We start from the raw sequence: 9,944 nt of genomic DNA, 5'->3' as shown, positions 1-9,944 counted from the left end.
CATTGTACAGGAGACAGGGATCAATACCATCCCCATGGAAAAGAAATGCAAAAAAGCAAAATGGTTGTCTGGGAGGCCTTACAAATAGCTGTGAAGAGAAGAGAAGCAAAAAGCAAAGAAGAAAAGGAAAGATATAAGCACTGAATGCAGAGTTCCACAGAATAGCAAGGAGAGATAAGAAAGCCTTCCTCAGAGATCAATGCAAAGAAATAGAGGAAAACAACAGAATGGGAAAGACTAGAGATACATGGCTAAAACCACCACAATATTGTAAAGTAATTATTTTCCAATTAAAATAATTAATTAAAAAATTTTTAAAAAAGGTGTGGTACATATACACAAGGAATACTACAAGCCTCCTCCCCTTGATAACCGTAAGTCTGTTCTCTGTGTTTGTGAATCTACTTCTGTTTCATAGATATTCTCCAGGCCCGAATACTGGAGTCAGTAGCCTTTCCCTTCTGCAGGGGATCTTTCAAACCCAGGGATCGAACCCAGGTCTCCCACATTGCAGACAGATTCTTGCTGAGCCACAAGGGAAGCCCAAGAATACTGGAGTGGGTAGCCTCTCCCTTCTCCAGCGGATCTTCCCAAGCCGGGGATCGAACCCAGGTCTCCCGCATTGCAGGCGGGTTCTTTACCAGCTGAGCCACCAGGGAAGCCCACATACGCAACGGAATACTACTAACCATAAAAGAAGACTGTAGTGATGGCACTTGCACAGTGCAGATGGACCTAGAGGTAATCACATTAAGTGAATTAAATTAGAGCAAGACAAATACAAATGGCTCCACCTGGGTCGCCATTTCCTTCTCCAAGGGTGTCACTTGTATGTGGGATCTAAAGTATGACACAAAGGAGCTCATCTGTGAACCAGAAGTAGACTCACAGACACACAGAACGGACTCACGGTTATCAAGGGGAGGAGGGCTGAGGGAAGACGGGATTGCGAGTTTGAGATTAGAAGATGCAAACTGTCACACACAGTGAATGAACAAGGACCTAGTGCATAGAGCAGGGAACTACACTCAGTGTCCCGTAAGAAACCGTAAGGGAAAAGAATATGAAAGAGAATACACACACAGACACACATATATACATGTGTGTGTGTTATGTATGTATGTATGGAGAAGGAAATGGCAACCCACTCCAGTGTTTTGGCCTGGATAATTCCATGGACGGAGGAGCCTGGAGAGCTACAGTCCATGGGATTGCAGAGAGCCAGGCATGACCTGAATGACTAACACATGTATGTCTGTATTAACTGAGTAACTTTGCTATACACTGAAATTAACACAATATTGTGAATCAACTATACTTCAATAAAATAAATTTAAAAAGAGAAAACATTAGATCTCCAGCTTCTCTCCAACACTGGAAGGTCTGACAACATGGGGCCAGCTTAGGTTGGAGCTGAGCAGAGGTGCCCGCTTCAGTGGGCACACGCGTTTCCCCTTCAGCTTCCTTCCAGGCAGGTGAGCCCGCAAACCTCCTCACCATCCCCCAGCACTGAAGCCAAGCATCAGCGACCACAGCTGTCTTGACCTCATGCCACCTGAACTGTGCCTGCCTTCCACCGGACCACTTTCATTCAGTACCAGTACCTGTCAGCCCAAAGACCCTCCAGGGTGCCGTTTGCAGACCACACATGCAGGGCAAGCGGCCCCCTGCCCAGGGCCCCCTCTTGACCTTAGAACCTGAGCTTGCGTTCCGGCATTTGCTGCTGCTGATCCACAACCCAGTAGAAACAGGGAAGGCGCGCTCTCCTTGAAGCGTCCCCGGTTGTCCTCTGGGCCCGTCCTTTCTCCTGATGACAGGAGTTTGCACCGTCGTGATTACCTGCTCTCCAGGTGTCTCAGGCTCCCTACCTCCCCACACGGAATTTGCCCACAAGGGAAACCTGCTGCCTTCCCAAGAGATAATAATACTTATCGGGACCTTTTGTAGAGTTCCTGGACCTTTGGGGATTGAACCACATTTTGCGCGCTTTAAGCCCTCCATTAACGCCCCTGTTGTTGTCATTATGATTACTGGGGATTACGCAGCACTCTCAGAAGTCTTGCCAACACCAGGCAGGTGCCACCTCAGAGCCTCACCTGGCCCGGCACGGTGACTCAAGCCGGACGCACCTGGCTAGAGGGCTCTGCTCAGCCTGCTGGCGGCTGGACCTCTGCCCGAGCAGAGCCCTGTGCTGAAACTCTCCCTTCCTCTTACTCAGGGGCAGCGCTGGGGCCCCAGGAGGGCTGGGGGAGAAGGGGAGACCCTCCCAGACCCTCCCAGGAAGCACAGCCCCCGGACCACACAGCAGAGGGCATACTACATTCCGGACACCTAGAGATATTTATAGATAAGTATATATTTGTATATGCTACACATGTACTTTCAAATCTATTTACATGCAAGTCCCATGATATTATCATGAAGCTGGGAAGGTTACCTACGTTTTCCGGATGAGAACCAGAGATGACAGAGGTCGATAAGCTATCTGGAGGTTCACGCAGCTGCTGAGTGACAGAGGGATGGGAACCCAGGTCTTGATCCCGGGCTGCACTGGGCATCCCTTTCTTCCTAGAGTAGGAATCCAGTCCCTTAAAGCTCTATCTGCCTTGAGTTCTGCTGCAGCCCTGGGTCTCTGCAGTGAGAACTTCCAGACTATTCTCCCCAGTAGCTGCACCAATTTATACTCCCACCAACGGTACACAAGGATTCCCTTTTCTCTCCACCTTGGTGAATACTTAATATTTCTTGTCTTTTTGGTAACAGCCATCCTGACAGGTGTGAGGAGAGACCTCCTTGTGGTTTTGCCTGTGTTTCCCTGATTAGCGATATTGAATACTTATTGGTCTTTTGTACGCTTTTTTTTTTTTTTTTTTTTGAGAAAAATGTCTATTCAGGCCCTTGGTCCCTTTTATGATAGGGTTGTTTGGGGCTTTTCTTGCTATTGAGTAGCACGAATTTGAGCATATTTCCAATCTGTTTTTCATCTGAGATCTTGCTGCTAAATTGGCATCTTTGGGGTTTACCAACACTTTTCACTGCCTTGTTTTCCTCAAAACAAAGTTCTACCTGCTTGAGAGATTACTTTGAAAGGGGATTTCCTTACTCACCAGTCACGTGGAGGGAAATGTGATGAATGGAACCAGCATCACTCCCATGAGGAGAGTCCGCCTGGGAAGCCCTGGGCAGGTACAGGAAGCAAGGGTGTTTTGCATGTCTTTTCCAGAGGCTGCCTGGAGCTGTCAGCTCCCAGAGAAGAACTGAGGCAGCGTGTCGGAGCCAGATCGTACAGGCTTATAAAAGCCAGTTGTTAGGTTTTCAGGAGTTTGTGAGCCCGTGATCAAACCACTGGTCTCTCTTTTTTTTTTTTTTTGAGGGGGGTGTCATTGGAGTATAGCTGTTTTACAAGTTGTATTAGTTTCTGCTATACAGCAAAGTGAATCAGAATGTATATGAATACATATATCCATTCTTTTTCATGTTTTTTTTTTTTTTTTGACAAATGCCATGAATCAGGATTCACAGACTCTCAACCCTAATTTATCAGCATTCCACTGGCTAACTGCAACTAATCAACTCTAGCCACTGACTCTTTGCCAAATGACAGGACTGATCCTGGCACCGATACTTAGCTAAACTATTTGACTCTTCTCGTGGTTCCACCAAGGAGCCAAGAGTCTTCTTCTTCCAGCAATACTCACATAAACACCATATCCGGTTGTTTCTGCATTCCTACGGACACATGATAGTGGATACACATGAGGAGCAGTGTGCCCTCGCTGTCTGGAGCACCTCATCCAGGGTCTTTCCAGGGCTGTCATGTCACGTCCCTGGGTGGTGTTGATGAGAAACAGGCCATGAGAAAAGCTCCGCCTACTTTAAGGCTCTTTTCCATGATTTCTCGTTGGGCCCTTGTGCACTGCTGGTGGGAAAGGAAGTTGGCGCAGCCAGCTGTAGGTTCATCAAAAACTGGAAATAGAACTACCATACAATCCAGCAATTCCCCTTCTGGGCATTTATCAAAGAAAACGAAAATGCAAATTTGAAAAAATATGCATACTCCAACATTCACAGCAACATTATGTATAATGCCCAAGATATGGAATCAACCTAAGTGTCCATCAATAGATGAATGGATATTAACCCTTTGTCAGTTGCTTCATATGGATAAAGCAGATGTTATATGCATACATATATACCCACACACATATATATATATATATATGGAATATTATTCAGCTATAAAAATGACATCCTGCTTTTTGTGACAACATGGATGGATCTTAAGGGCATTGTGCTAAATGAAATAAACCAGACAGAAACAAATACTGAAAAAGAGCACTTATCTGTGGAATCTGAAAAAGCCAAACTCATGGAAACAGAGAGTAGAATGGTGAGGAAATGGAGATACACCAGTAAAGGGAACAAACTTCCAGTTAGAAGATGAAAGTTCTGGGGATCTAATGCACAGCACTACAGTGATAGCTAACTGACACTGCTATATTATATACCTGAAAGCTGCTAAAAGGGTAGATCTTGAATGTCCTCACTGCAGAAAAGAAATGGTAGTAATGTGAAGTGATGGAGATGTATGGTTATGGTGATAATCATATTGTAGTATACATGTGTACCAAATCAAGACATTGTACACCTTAAATTTACACAGTTTTATCTCAATAAAGTTGGAAATTTTCTTAAATAAATAATTTTTATTTTCATATATTTTCAGTGTCTAAGATTTCTGAGATTTCTTGAAGACAACTTTAAAAGGAAAGGGCATGAGAGGCTGATGTATAAAGTTGGCCATGTTATTCAATTTATCTGAGACTCACTCTGTGGAAGTGGAATTACTGACATTGGTCTTTCAGGGTTAAGAAAGCCAAGAACTGTAAGGTAAGTATTTGCTGTTGTTCAGTCGCTCAGTTGTGTCTGACTCTTTGCGACCCCATGGACTGCAGCGCACCAGGTTCCCCAGTCTTTCACCAACTCCTGGAGCTGCTCAAACTCATGTCCACAGAGTCAGTGATGCCATCCAACCATCTGATCCTCTGTCGTCCCCTTCTCCTCCTACCTTCAATCTTTCACAGCATCAGGGTCTTTTCCAGTGAGTCAGCTCTTCACATCAGATGGCAAAACTACTGGAGTCTCAGCTTCAGCAACTATCCTTCCAATGAATATTCAGGGTTGATTTACTTTAGGATTGACTGCTTTGAACTCCTTGGAGTCCAAGGGACTCTCAGGAGTCTTCTCCAGCATTGCAATTCAAAAGCATCAATTCTTTGGTGCTCAGCCTTCTTGACTGTCCAACTCTCGCATCCATACATGACCAGTGGAAAAACCAAAGCTTTGACTATACAGACCTTTGTCGGTAAAGTAATGTCTCTGCTTTTTAAAACACTATCTAGATTTGTCATAGTTTTTCTTCCAAGGAGCAAGTGTCTTTTAATTTCATGGCAGCAGTCACTGTCTGCAGTGATTTCGGAGCCCAAGAAAATAAAGTCTGTCACTATTTCCATTGTTTCCCCATCTACTTGCCATGAAGTGATGAGACTAGATGCCATCATCTTAGTTTTCTGAATGTTGAGCTTGAAGCCAACTTTTTCACTCTCCTCTTTCACTTTCATCAAGAGGGTCTTTTATTCTTCTTCCCTTTCTGCCATAAGGGTGGTGTCATCTGCATATCTGAGGTTATTGATATTTCTCCCAGCAATCTTGATTCCAGCTTGTGCTTCACCCAGCCCATCAGTTTGCAAGATGTACCCTGTATATAAGTTAAGTAAGCAGAGTGACAATAAGCCTTGATATTCTCCTTTTCCAATTTGGAACCAGCCAGTTGTTTCATGTCTGGTTCTAACTGTTGCTTCTTGACCTGCATACAGGTTTCTCAGGAGGCAGAAAAGGTAGTCTGCTATTCCCAGAATTTTCCAGTTTGTTGTGATCCACAGAGTCAAAGGCTTTAGCATAGTCAATGAAAAGTATAGCATCCAACTAATCTTTGGAATCTATTATGACTTTTAAAAGTATGCCTTAGTAAATGCTTCTTCCACATCACACAGATGAATACTTAGAATATCTCCCCATATTTTAGTAAGAACAAGAACAAAAGAAAGAATTTCTTGAGAAGATGTGTGATCTACTTTGCCACAAATTCATGGAGCTTTACTACCCCCAATAAAAAATAATTCTGCACACACTTCACAAATTCTATTCCTGAAACAATCTGTTATTTGGGAAAAGCCAAGTTCAACGAACATAGCAGTAGTCTTGACTTAAAAGTGTCTGGAGAATTAATTCTCTAAATTTGTGCTAACACTTTAGAGATGGGGGATAGTCAGGTATTTCTTTGTAGCTGTACAGATAGAACTTCAGAATTCAAAATCCAACTCAACTCTTGAGTGAATTATGTTTCTTTCTCCGTCACACGGAGCCCACAATCTATGAGACCTTAAAGACAGTGGGATTTTGAAGCCCTTCTGGTAAATAAGCTGCATATGTAGAAGAAACACGTTGAGACTATTCTTAGAGAACTTTTCTACTCTTTGAAGTGCATCAGAGTAATGAGAGCCATTTGGGGACTGAAGGAATGGGAAACCCTAATATCCTAGGATGTTACTTCAAATTCTTCTCAGTCCCAGCCTTTTGAATTTCCAAAACATGTAGACCAGCTTGGGTGACAGGTCTCTGGTGGCTTTGAGAACAGGTGGTTCCAAATCTGGGGAGCAGTTTAGTGCCTTAAGCGGCCATCCAGCTCAACCCAAGCCTGTGTAAGAGTTTGCCTGGCACATGAACTGGCAGAAAAGATAAAGCAAGCTCAAAGTTGAATACAGTTCAGAACTAAATAACATCACATATGTTAAGAACATATCACAGAGCCAAGCATGTTCAAGGTACTCAATATAAAAGACCAATTGTTGTTTTTAGAAAGGTTAGGTTTGAGGGCTCAGGTTGGGTTGAGGTTGAAATTGGCTTTAATCTTAGTAATTGTGAAATATTTTGAATCTTTTCCTGGTCTTGAAAATCACAATCACACTTTGGACGCCAGCCCACAGATATTTAAGATAAACCTGACGCTAACTCTCCAACTAGATTATGAATGTCCGTAACAATAAGACCTCAATCTTAAAGGTTCTTTATCCTCACAACATCTGGCTCTGTGCTCTACACATAAAAAGTTCTTGATAAAAACTTAGCTTCCGTAATTTGTTCAAAATACGGCCATGTCCTCCAGGTTGCTCCCACGTCACTTTGTGAATCAGAAGAGTCAGTGAAGCCCCAGGTGCCCTGCATCCCCCAACTATCAGCCATTGATTTGATTCTAGTCGACACGAGAAGCGCCATTTGTGCAAATCCGCATGCCAGGCGTTTCAAGCGAAGTTTGGAATAACTGATGGGACTGCCGTCTTGAAAACCATCATCAAAGTTCTTGTCCTTCAACCTCAAACCCTCACATCACTGCATCTGAGGAGAATGCACAGTAGAGATATTTCCCAGAAGCTGGGGGAGAAATGGCATGGAGATTTCCCTGCTTATTAAAACAAAACAATAACAACACAGCTAAGGAAACATTAGCTACCCACGACCCAATCTCAATTGGTCCGATGTGTGTCTAAGTGTGAGTCCCACCCTGACATGTTGGCCTAACCTCTCCGGAGTGAAAACACTCCAGCAATGTTGACTCTACTTTCTTCTTAATGCTGAAAACCACCCAGAGCAAGGAGAAACTTTAGTAAGTGTCATATTAGAGCAAAACAAAGCAAACACAACACCTCTCTGTGGTGCCAATGAACATGGGAAAATGAGAGAGCGCTGCGAAATTCTGGGAGCTGAGGTGCTTAATGAGTGGTTCCTGGCTATAAGGTATTGTTTACGCCATTCAACTGCACCATCTCCCCCACACAAGGGTGTCTACAAGGTGTGCTCTGAGACTCAGTGGTAATTGTAGGGTGGCTGGAGGCCAGAACCTCAGTGTCAAGCAAGAGCTGAAATTATACAGCCAAGCACCTATTAATCAGGATTAACTCCCAAGGATGCCAACTCTGGAATCTTCTTCACAAATAAGCATCTTTGTGCACACTTTTAAAGGAAAACAAAACACTCGTTTGCTCAGATGCAGTCATCTGGCCCAGAAAAGTTGCTTTTGCCCTGTCGTGAAAACAAACCGGATGGATGCCCAGAAAGAAGTCAGGGTGGGTCCAGTGAAACTTCCATTGCCCACCTCGTGGACCTGTTCTGAGTCTGCCTTCTCTCTCCATGATTTTAACTTATCTGGGAAATCTTGCTTATCAAAAGCTGTCTCTAAAGTGAATAGAGAATTCACATCATCTGACATAAATTTAGGCCAGGGAGGCACTTTTATTTCAATTACCTACTTATTTCAACAAAACAGAGAATTTTTAAAAACTCTACTAGGCTTGGGAATAAATTTTGTTTGCATACCTCAAAATGTTGTTGCTCAGTCGCACAGCCATGTCTGACTCGTTGCTATCCCAAATTCTTTCCTGCCTTTCCCACAGGCAGAGGGGCTAAGGGTTAGCTTAAGACTATAAAATGAGGCAGAACCTCCTTTGAGGCAAAGCTTAAGCAGATGTAGGAACCCAGAGGTCCCGAACGTCAGTAACTAAGTGTGGAGAGTAAGGTGGGTCCCTGCCGCTGGCAAAGGCGTGCAGTACCTTCTCTGGTCTGTAGCTTCTATGTACGAACTCATTAGGGTATGTGGGGGTGAAGGCAGCAGGAGGATTTCAGAGCTTTGACATTTCTGAGTGTCTTGGAGATTTTAATTTCAGTTTTCTTGTGCCTTCGCAATTAAGCCATTTTCAAAATGGCTGCCTAGAAAGTTTTGATCTTTTGGAGGAAAAACTTCAACATCCCACCCCCTCCCCTAAGGAAAATGGGCCCTCAGATGGGCAGCCGAGAGTCTGTGGGCCAATCCTATGGGGTAACTACTTGCCCTTCGGGTTTTCCCTATTTTAGAGAAGTAGTTTAGAGTGTTTATCCTGTCAAGGAAGCACAGTGAATCAACTTGCAAATATTGAAGTTGGATAGTTCAGGAAATCTGCTCTTGGTTTTATTTAGATCATTGGATTTTTTAAAAAAGGAATCTCATAGCTGATCATAATGATCAATATCTTATTTACAGAATATACCTATAGGATATGTAGGATGTAAAATATGCCCTTTGATCATAGGAGGCTGTGTGTAAATACAAAAAATATAAAGAATCTGCTTGATCAAAGTTACTCCACCAAGATGTTTTCTGATCTAACTTATATAAAACAGATTTTATGGATACCTGAGTTTTATTTTAATCTTTCATCCAAAGTACAGATAGACTTTTACTGAGTTCTATGTCTTAAAATTATAACTCTTCATTTTGATCAGACTTTGTAGTATACATAAATTAGCAAACATACACAGCATTTCACTGTTAAAAACAAGTTGTTTTAATGAAAACATAACCTGAAAATCAAGCAGTATTTTTAGAGGGAAAAGACATTGGGTGAATAGCAGTGTCTTATTGACATTAAAAACAGTTGACATAACTCTGCAAGGATGCTGAAATTTAACTTTTGTATGTTTTTATTATACCCAGAGTATCAAAGATAACAGAATTTATTCATAGAATGGCAGTCATTGAATTCAGTTTTCTGGTACAATTTTCTTCCCATATAAACTCATAAAAAATGTGATGGGTGAACCATTAGGAATGCTTAAAGCAGCCCCTGATGTATGCCTGCACAGAAAGAACAGACAGATTGCAAAATGTTTATGCCTTTTACATTTTTTACAGTATTAATAAGGAAACACTGTGATTACCAATCAGAAAAGACTCCAGAGTGGTGCTTGTAAAGTGTACCATTATAAAGATTTATATCTGTATCTGGGGAGTAATATGGAGCATTGATATTTTAAGGAGCTCAGTTCAAAAATCTCTTTATTCAATGAAAGCC

At 42.6% G+C, this 9,944-nt stretch overlaps 1 non-coding gene across 1 annotated transcript; it reads right to left on the bottom strand.

Moving 5' to 3' along the window:
* Positions 1-587: 587 nt before the first annotated feature.
* On the bottom strand, positions 588-659 carry TRNAC-GCA (transfer RNA cysteine (anticodon GCA)). Its single transcript has one exon. It is a non-coding gene; the product is annotated as a tRNA-Cys (tRNA).
* Between the last annotated feature and the right edge of the window lie 9,285 nt (positions 660-9,944).

The sequence above is a fragment of the Bos indicus genome, chromosome 1 (assembly GCF_029378745.1).
Source record: "Bos indicus isolate NIAB-ARS_2022 breed Sahiwal x Tharparkar chromosome 1, NIAB-ARS_B.indTharparkar_mat_pri_1.0, whole genome shotgun sequence".
NCBI classification, from domain to species: domain Eukaryota; kingdom Metazoa; phylum Chordata; class Mammalia; order Artiodactyla; family Bovidae; genus Bos; species Bos indicus.
Note: the sequence above shows the minus strand (reverse complement) of the source record. Positions and strands in the feature narration are given on the sequence as shown.